This window comes from Phlebotomus papatasi, chromosome 2 (assembly GCF_024763615.1).
Source record: "Phlebotomus papatasi isolate M1 chromosome 2, Ppap_2.1, whole genome shotgun sequence".
Taxonomy (NCBI): Eukaryota; Metazoa; Arthropoda; class Insecta; order Diptera; family Psychodidae; genus Phlebotomus; species Phlebotomus papatasi.
Genome location: NC_077223.1, coordinates 54,037,659 through 54,048,532, shown reverse-complemented (window position 1 = coordinate 54,048,532; position 10,874 = coordinate 54,037,659). Strand labels below are relative to the sequence as shown.

Sequence of the window (10,874 nt, the reverse complement as noted above, 5' to 3'; positions counted from 1 at the left end):
GTATTGATGGAAAGCTCTAAGGCCCAGCTATAACATACTAAAATTTAAGCTCGCTCAATGCCATAGGAGCGGAGCTATTGAGAAAACAAAAAAAGGTGGTATTCAAAATGGCGGAAGGAGGGGTGGGGGGTCAATGCACCAAGTTGCAATTTTCATACAATATATAACCTTTGCAAGATTCCCCAGAAAAGCTATGCAAGCTATTGTGAGGAGACCTCGGCCTCGAGGCAGACCTAGGACAAGGTGGCTGAATCAAATTCAGGATCTTGCATGGGAGCGCCTTGGGATCGAACTCGAACATCTTCCTGAAGTGGCGGAGGACCGACAGGCGTGGGCTGTTAACCTTGGTGTCATGGGCCCGCGACCCCAATAGGGATAAGCGGTTGAAAATGAATGAATGAATATAACCTTTGCCGAAAACCGCAAGTCGATATCTCTTTTAGTTTAGGAGGTATTAAGCTCCAAAGAGCGGCCGGCCGGCCGGGAACGTAAATTAGCCACATATATATTCGTGATGAGGAAGTGGCGAAACACATATTTTGGCCAAGGAGATTATTAAGAATCTCACCTAATAAAAGGTGTTGGGTTCTAGAATAAAGTTATTGAAAAGTACGCCCCATAACAATGAGATCGTCAGATTTTTTATCCTTTCGTTATGTAATATCAAGATCAAAATAATTAGTTAACCGCCTTTTTAAGATTTTTTCTTTATCCATCTTTATGTCACGTCATAAGTTAAACCATTAATATGTGAAACGTGAAACACTTTAATGTTTCCCATCTCTTCAGAGCTAGGCTCTTAGCTTATTTTTTCGTGGGAGATTGGCCGAAGAGATGTAAGAAGCCTCAAAGAGATGCTATTTAAGATCTCTCTGACCACTGCAATCTCCAACATCATCATAATTTTCAAGGTAAAAAAGAACAATTAATTTGCATAATATTCTGTATTTTTTCAAGTTCGTGTGAATTTATTTTTGGACCTCTTCTTACTGTTCTTAAATTATTACTTGAAAGGTTCCTCTTGACCTCATCTCTTTATTGTTGTCTTTTCCATCAACAAAGGTGCTAAATGGAAGCAATCTGGCGCGGAAATGGATGAAAATCGGACAATCAAATGGTCTGATGAACAGAGGGGTATTGAGCAAGATTTATAACGACTTTAACTTCTTTTGCTGTATTTCTTTCGTGAAAATTTAAATTAGGGTTCAAAGATGGTTTATACGATATATACTGCAAAACATGACACTTTATAAAAGTTTGTGCTTAATAAAAAAAAATGCGAAAATCTATTTGCAAATCCACTAAGTATAAATTGCAAAATATACATCACTAAACAAATTACAAAACATATTTGATATTTTGGGATAATAAATAGATATTAAAGTGTTATTTGTCATGAGAAAAGCTTGTAGGAAGACACTTCATGGCATTTTGAGAGAAATTGGCGCGAAATAAGCTCTCGATGGCACACTCTAAAGGTTGAAAATGCAGATTAATTTTACGTAATACGTAAAGAGAAGGAAGAAAAGCGAACCAAATCGTTTGAAAAGCCACTTGATCACAAAAGGAAATTTCATATGATATCTTCCCAAAGAATCCCTTTTCGACGAATCTCTAAGAAATTTACCGGAAGCATGTGGTGAAATGTCTTTGGATGCACAAAAGCATTTTAAAAGATTAAGATGCTCGATAGAAATTCTTCTCACTTTCGTTTTCTTGTGGCCGAGACACTCTTTCGTCTCAAAGAAGCCACACTGGATTAGAGATTGCCTTCCGCCGACACAGTCATCTTTCAAATTCTCCGCATTTGATCACCTTCAACCTCTTGGATAAAACCTCAGAAAATCAATAAACTACCTCCTGATATTACTCACATATATTATTGAGTCAATAAAATCATGTAAGAAATCTAAAAATACATCACGAAAAATTATGCAAAAACTAATCCTCAAGTCATAAAAGCTCATCGAAAGACGCTAAAAAGGCGCCAATGAGGTAGAAAATTGGACAAAAGTACGGCAAAAACCCAAAAAAAAAATGTGCGAAGAAATATGGTCAAATGAGAGGGAAAGTAAAGAGTCCGAAGACCGAGACCTTGATTTCATCAAATTGCAAATACATTCGCGAGTTACTATTTGTGGAGACACTCTTTAAATAGGAAAAAACTCATATGACCAAGTTTTGTAAACTGAAGAAAAACCCAAAACAAGTTAGTAAATGTAGGGCAAAATGTGGTAGGAAATTCCAATTCAAGATTCCCAAGCATTAGAGAAATGTTATTACGTAAAATTTTGTCAAAGTTTAATAATACTTTTCTTTATTAATGAGCTAGTAAGGGGAAGTGGGGCACCTTTGAAATATGTCGTTTTTCTCATAATTAGATGAGATATTTTTACAATTTTAGCTTTTGTAGTCCCAGGTAAAATCCAACCTCGTGAGATCGGACCCAACCCAAATTTTGGATTTACACGTTTTGATACTCATAGATCACGAATATCTTACGCGCCAAAAATCTATTTTTGTAGACGCCCAATCTCGTCCAATCCATCGTATAAGCACTTATTACTATTACATCAACAACATGGCTAGAAGTAGATGATGTCAGACTCCCCAACCCCCCTTTCCGCCATTTTGAAACATCCCCAAATTTTGTATTCTCAATTACTCAGCCTCTATGGCATCGATCGCTCTCAAATTTAAGTATCTTATAGCTGGGCTTAAGAACTTCCGATTTAAAAAAAATTAAGTCCCCCCGACCCCCCTGACCCTAAGCTAGAAGGGGTAAAAAAAGTAATTTACAAATGGCCATACCTCCGGCTCCGGTTCCAATTGAGACGCTCAGAGCAGAAGTGGACTATTTTAATAGGGAAATGCATACAAAGGAGACCACTTCTGCTCTGAGCGTCTCAATTATCGTAATTTGAAAAAAATTGGTGTTTTAGAAAGCTCTCGTAGAGTACTACAGCTCTTGTGACACCCCACTTTATCCGATTTAATCGAAAGTCCCTTGCTTCTTGATATTTTCGAGACTAAAATCACTTAAATCCTACATTTTCATTCCTCAGCATCAAATCGCATCATTCCTGGGTGCACTTTTATTTGGTTTTTCCAGTACTGTGTCAGATCTCGTAGAAGCTAGACGGATTTACACAGAGCGCTCTTAAGAGAATTTTCGTGAGAGGAGTCTTTTTCAGTAGACAATTTTAACTACTCTCTAGTCGTTTTTCTCTTTATTTTGAATAAAAGTTAATTTAGTAAGTTCATTTTCAAGAAGTTTTGTGAAATGAGTGCCACATCAGGGGGCCCAATGGGCCCCCCTGATGAATTCAACCTATATAACGTGACTCACAGAGGTGAAATGCCCACGTTAGAGCAAGCTCAGGCTAAAAATTACAAAGCTCTCAAAATTGCATTCTTCACTCATCCCTCCGATAATGAAAAATATTTTGTTATTGGGGGTGAAGAAATAAGGAAGCTGAATATATTTGAAGTGCATTGTGGATTGAAGCTGATTTTGTCAGAAAAGTTTAAGACAATCACGAGGCTTAACAGTGGTGATATATTGCTTCAAACATCGTCTATACAGCAGATTGAGTCCCTGAAAAATCTAACCAGTTTTGGCGCCGACAAGAAGCCCGTTAGTATTTCTGAGAACGGAGCACTCAACAACTCCCAAGCTATTATCCGCTGTAGAGACATAATGCAACTTGATATGGAAACAATTCGGCAGGGATTAAGTGACCAAAACGTGATTCATGTGCAGAGGCTGAAACGACGAGAAAACAACAAATGGGTTGATACCGCAACCCATATACTCACTTTTGATACTCCGATTTGCCCTGCAGAAATCAACGTAGGATACCTCGTGGTAAAAACGGAACTCTACATTCCTTCACCTTTTCGCTGCGTTATCTGTCAGCGTCTTGGTCACACAAAAAAAAGGTGTGATTCTAAGAAGAACATCCATACCTGTGGATATTGTGCCAAAGCCTTCCATGGAAACGAGGAACCATGCCCTGGTCCAGCCAAGTGCATAAATTGTCTGGGAGACCATCCAAGCTCCAGTCGACTATGTCCCAAATATATCGAGGAGAAGGAAATAAATGCCATCAGGGTCACCATGCGAATCCCATATAAACTTGCCAGAGAAGAGTTGAGGAAGAGGAAATATATACAACCACCAGTCCACCTGAGACCCACCTCCCCAATCAACCAGCCAGGAAAATCATATGCAAATGCTTTAAGAACTAAAAATTCTAACGTAGTCTCACAGTCTCCATCTGTCCTACAAAAAGTTTCTAAGCGAATCTCAGTAAGTTCAACACCGAAAAATAAAATATCCAAAACATCCAAGATCACGATTAAAGAATTCAAAAGACAAATTGTGGAGGAAAAAATGAACGCCTCCCTCGCAGATAAAACCCTTTTAATCTCTCAAACAAAAAATATCCCGTCCCCGAAACCAAGCAATTCAAAACAATCAAACCATTCATCCACCGATCTACGAAACAATTCACCAATCAATTCAAAGGCTTTGATGCCAATCACCCTCTGTCCTCTGAGTCCTTGAATCCCTTCCCTCTTCCTTACCCTTCATCTTCCCTTTCCCCTGACCACAAGCCACCTGATATTATGGAACATTCAGAAAAAGATTTACCCCAAACTCCAGATATCCAAATGTCTGATAATGATGAAAATGACAAATTTTTTTCAGCCTCAGAAGGAACCTCCTGGGCTAACTAATCGCTAGGATGCTCCGGAGCTGTGGTTTTCCTTGGCTCTTTGTGGGGGTTGGGGAGGTGCATTGGGTTTTGCATGTGTTTTAGTATGCATTTCTCTTGTACTTTCCTACTCCCGCATGTGAAGTCTTTGGGTGGCTGCAGCCCTGGAGCATCTCTGGCGAATTTCTCTTTTCTTAATTATTATGATGATGTCTCAAATGCACGCAGTACAAACTATTCCTTCCTCTAACAACATCCCTAATTCTTCTAACAATACTTTTCTGTCTCAACAAATCTCAGATCCCCCAATCACATTCATGCAATGGAACTGCCATAGTTTTTGGCCTAGAAGGTCCGAGATAGAGTTAATTGCTTCTAATAAAAATCCAATTGCTATTTTTTTGCAAGAAACCCACTTAAAAATTAATCCTCGAGATTCAAGTAAACCTACTATAAATGGATATAATGCAGTACATGAAAATACTGCTGATAACCCTACAATGAGTGGTGGAGTTTCTATTTTGGTTCAAAAATGTTGGAAGTTTGATTTAATTCCACTAAATACACAATTGGAAGCTATTGCTATTAAGCTCCAGTGGCATTTCCCTATAACCATAGTTTCTATTTACCTAAAGCTATCGATTTTTATCCCACAGGAACAATTCTTAGATCTTATACAGCAAATTCCACAGCCTTTTATTTTAATGGGCGATTTTAATGCTAGTAATGGTATATGGGGTAGTTCCAGGAATGATAATAGAGGCTACATGATTGAACAAGTACTTATGACGGAAAATTTAGTTTTTCTTAATGATGGAAATCATACAAACCTCTCAATGGCACATGGAACCTTTAATGTGGTAGATCTTACTTTTACCGATGTTATAATGGGAACTAGATTTTTATGGCAAGTGGATGATGATCTACACGGAAGTGATCATTACCCAATATATGTTACTGATATTAACTCTCCTTCTACATTTTTTCCCAAGCCAAAAAAATGGATTGAATCTGAAGCAAATTGGAATAAATTTACTGAAGAAGCAAATCTTAAAATTATTTATTCTGAATCTTCTGTCGAAGAAGATTACAAGAATTTCTGTAATGATATTACTTCAGCCGCAGAACAATCTATTCCGATTTCAACTCCAAAAACGAGCAATAAAAGAAGAGTTCCGTGGTGGGACCCTGAAATCGGCTCCCTTATTCGTCAAAGAAAAAAAGCTCTGCATAAATTTAAAAGGCATTCATCAGATGAGAATCTAGCAGCCTATATGTCTCTTCTTGGAATAGTAAAAGATCGTATTCGTGAAGCCAAAAGAAATTCATGGGTACAATTTTGCAGTAGCATTAATCTTCATACTCCCCCTAAGGTAATGTGGGACAAAATTAAAGCGATTCGCGGGTGTTTTTCACATGCGATTCGCCGTATTGATTGCCCTTGGGGTAGCTCTAGTGATCCACTTGAGATACCGAATATCCTTATCAAGAAATTCACTCATGCATCTTCAAATTCTGCCTTAACTTCATCTGAAATTGAGGCTAAAATTAGGATAGATAGTTATATCTCGATGGTTGCTGATAATAACTTAAAATGCCCAGAACTTAATTATGACTTTTCAATGAATGAACTTTCACTAGCACTAAATAAAAGTTCAGGAAAATCACATGGCCCAAATAGGATAACATATGGAATGTTAAAGCATCTTTCCTACACTAATAGATCTACATTACTAAATTTATACAATAAGATGTGGAATCAGTCTTGCTATCCTTCATCATGGCATTCAGCTCATATCATTCCTATACCAAAACCAGCCAGTACTCCAGACTATCGTCCCATTACACTTAGTAACTGTGATTTGAAGATTTTTGAAAGAATGGTTAATTTTAGACTCATTTGGTTCCTAGAACATAACCAACTGCTTGGGGAAAATCAAGTAGGTTTTCGATCCGGAAGGTCTACTTGTAACTCACTAGCCAAATTAACCAGAGACATTTTTCATTCATTTGAAATTAAATCCCACACTACCGCAATATTTTTTGATCTCGAAAAAGCGTATGATCGAGTTTGGAAGAGTATAGTCATTAAACAAATTAAAGAATGGGGAATTGATGGAAACTTACTATCTTTCATTGAATTTTATCTAGATCCTCGTAATGTTCAAGTTAAGATTCATGATCAGTTTTCAAATGAAGAAACTCTAGATAATGGTGTGCCTCAAGGTGGCGTGCTTTCAGTAACTTTATTCTTAATAGCTATTAATAGTGTTTTCCACCTATTTCCACGAAATGATGACACAAAAATCCTTTTATATGCAGATGATATAGTCCTCTACAACTCTATCAAAAATGATGATTTGCGACATGATCAGATTCAAAGTGCATTAAACAAAATGGCTGTTTGGTCTAAAGAGAATGGCTTTAGGTTCTCACCGTCTAAAACTAAAGTTCTTCATTTCTGCCGTAAACATAGCTGTAATGAACATTCATATCATCTAAATGATACTGTTTTAGAAAATACACCAAGCTATAAATTCCTTGGTTTATGGTTAGATCCTAAACTATCTTTCGCTTTACATTTTAGAGAGCTCAAGAATGCATGTAGTGGAAGATTAAACGCAATTAAATGTCTATCAGGAACTAATTGGGGAGCACATAGGGATGCTCTAATTCGAGTCCATGAAGCCACAATTGTTTCAAAGATTTTGTATGGCTGTGAAATCTACTACCCCGCTTCTACCAAAACTAGACTGGATAGTTTAAACCCTCTGTATAATGCTGGGTATCGGTTAAGCACCGGAGCCTTTAGGACATCGCCAGTCAACAGCCTACTAGCTGAGGCTGGTGTAGGTCCACTCACTCAAAGATTCAAATCTCAAATTAGTAAATCAGCTATGCGCCTTTTATCAAGACCTGGAACTCCAGGTTATTCGGATGGGTCCCGGTCAAAATCCCGAAAGCCAAAATCCCGAAAGCCAAAATCCCGAACGCCAAAATCCCGAAAGCCAAAATCCCGAATAGGCCAAAATCCCGAAAGCCAAAATCCCGAATTCTTAAAAGTATCATAGCTACTCCCACGATTGCACTCGCGCTTGCTGGAGGCAAAGGGAAATCTTCTGTGCCTTGGGAAATTATTCTAAACATTTTCCTCCATACAATTTCATTCCTATCACGATTTTAAAAATTCGGAATTTTGGCTTTCGGGATTTTGACCTTTTCGGGATTTTTGCGTTCGGGATTTTGGCTTTCGGGATTTTGGCTGCCACCGATTCGGATATATTATCTTTCGCTTCACGTAAAGATACGAAAAGTTTCTTTTCAATAGGCGGTCAAGCAATCGCAGATATTTTAAATGGCCTTACCCTGGAATCAGATTTTCAGGAATATTTTCCTCCATGGCTTCTAAATTTAGATTCTTTAAATTCCTACATTGCCAAGTGCCCATTTAAAATCATGACAAACGAGGAGTTAAATCGTCAAGTTGACCTATGTATAAATAGGGTTAACCCAAATAGTTCGGTCATCTCTTGCGACGGTTCTTTACAAGGTGAAAATGCGGGATTTGCGGTTACCTCATTGGATCAATTAATAGTAAATGAGAAATGTTCTTGCCCCACATCATCTTTTGAATTGGAAGCTAAGGCAGTTCTTAGTTCCCTCCTTTATATTAAAAATCAAGAAAATAGTTATGAAAGTTGGATTATAGCAACTGATGGCTTAAGTGTATTGAATGGTATTCAGAATCTGGGTAATAGAACTCCAATTATTAAAAGAATCAGAACCCTCTTAATTGAACTAGGTCTTGTTACTATTTTATGGATTCCTGGTCATCGACTTATCTAAGGCAATGAAAAAGCAGATGCAGAAGCCAAATCTATAGCCTTATCCCATAACCTTCCTTTACCTACAGTTTCAGTACGAAGTGCATATAAAATCTACAAAATACTACAAAAAAAATTAGAGAACGAATGGTTTCAAAATGAAGTACATGGATTCACCAAAGAAATATCTTCTGAACTAAGAAAGCCATTAGTAGATCCTTCACTTTCGCGAAAAGAGTGCACCCTTATTGCCCGGCTTCGAATTGGTCACACCCGCCTTACCCATTCTCATTACATGTCCCGAAATTCTCAACCCACATGCCCCAATTGTTCTAACCCTCTCACTATCCCACATATCCTTTTGCACTGCGAGTACTTAGACGATGTTAGAGTAAATCATTTTAGGACAAAAAGTCCAATTGAATATTTAAATTTCTCGGTGTTGGATACACTGAAGATGGTCAATTTCTTAAATGAATTAAATTATTTAAATGAATTGTAATTGTAAATATTGTTATTCTTAATTTTTCTTTCTTTATTATTTAAAATTAATTATTCATTGAAAATTGTTTATAAAAAATTATACAGCACGATATGGAGAAAAGTGCCTTGTCTGTATTTTGGGGAGGGTTGGGTATGTTGTTGAATAAATAATAATAATTATTTGGTTTGTTTGCACTACTACGCTACGAGACACGAAAATCTCTACCTACTATCCAGGTATATTGATTATAGTAATCCGTGGTCTCATCCATCCTAACTCCATTCCACTGTACCTCCGATCCTTATATCTAAATTCACCAGACTCTGTAATGTTTTATTAATCGATTTCAATTAACCTTTTTTCTTTAGTTTTCTGCACAACTATTTAGAATAGAAAATAGCCAGTGATAAGCCCAGATAAGCTTATGGTAGCCCTGGTGCTTGTAACTCGGAACACGTGAAAATTCGATTGTGAGTCAAATTTTAGGAGTAAAGAATCGCGTCGAGAAAATTGTTTTCAGCAGCAGATGGATAAAATTGGCTCGACGCGATTCTTCTCTCCTAAAATTTAAGTTAAAATCTAATTTTCACGCATGCCTTTAAAATTTCTCTACTTCAAATAGCAACAGCTCGTGCATATTAGCCTCTAGACGGTGATGCAGCAAGAAAGAAAATGTAAGTCTAAACTTAAATGACTTCTTAAACTCAAATTTATTAATTCATGGAAGTTCCAGTATTCAACCCTAAAAAAGAGTTTATTTACGAACGCAGTGCGCTTGAGATAAATTTCTTTTCTTCAAATACTTCAACTGCTGATGAAGCGCTAGTGCTCGCCAGTTGAAGTAAAATGAGTAAAATCACTGGTCTCATTCACCCAAATTCTGCTATTTTGCGATTGTTCTGCCACCGCGAGCTATCAAGCACCACCCCTCTTTTACAGTATTTTTCCGTCGTATATTTCTTTTGCTCACCTAAAATTGTGAGATTGTTCGATTACAATTCATCCGTACCCTACTTTCTAAACCTTTCAGAAAATCCAAACTTGATCAATTCGTTTGATAAAAAATGAGCCCTCCAGAAGAGTTGTTGAACTCAAGCCTTAATAATAATAATAATAATAATTTATATTAATGATGCTATGACGTTCCATAGAGGAACTTAGGCCTTCCCTTCCTTATATTATTCTTTCTTATACAAGGATGGGGTTGTCAATTTCATGCCCCGTGGAATCAAGTGCAGTGAAGATCACTGGATGCAATTCGAAATTCGAACACATTTAATACCAGGAAAATTCCTAGTAACCTAAAGGTGAATCGAACCCGGAACCGGGACACTTGCATCCTAGAGTGAGTGCTCTCTACCACTTTACTCATTCACCGCCTGGACTTAGACCTTGAAGAACTCAAAATTTCGAATTTTCCGATCATAGATGTCTTTGGATATTATGTTCACCTGACCTACTTCCAAATCATATCCAAAAATAAAACAGCCTTTTGGAACAATTTTTGAAAAAAAAAACGGTTTTGGAGGAGCAGGAAGGTATGAAAAAAGACTATCCTAATTTAAATTGACTTATGGGAAGGGTTGCCGAAAGTCAAAAGTTGATATCTCATACCGTTTCAACTCTAATCCAAGACAAGATGAAAGAAAATGAATTGTACAATTGCCCTCTCTTTGAATTCGAGCAATAAAACATATTTGACCTGACCAATTAAACAAGAGTATAAATATTTTTAAGAGCGTCTATGTTAAACTGTCGATATAAAACGATACTTTATTAATTACTTTGCTGGCTATAATACACTGAAATTTACCATCTAACAGTTACAGTAAAATATTATTTAAT

The 10,874-nt window shown here is 37.1% G+C and overlaps 1 protein-coding gene across 1 annotated transcript in view; it reads left to right on the top strand.

The window, feature by feature from the left end:
- LOC129801718 (rhodanese domain-containing protein CG4456) overlaps nt 1-10,874 on the top strand; it is an 887,636-nt gene that overhangs the window by 401,610 nt on the left and 475,152 nt on the right. The gene's annotated exons all lie outside the window — the stretch shown is intronic.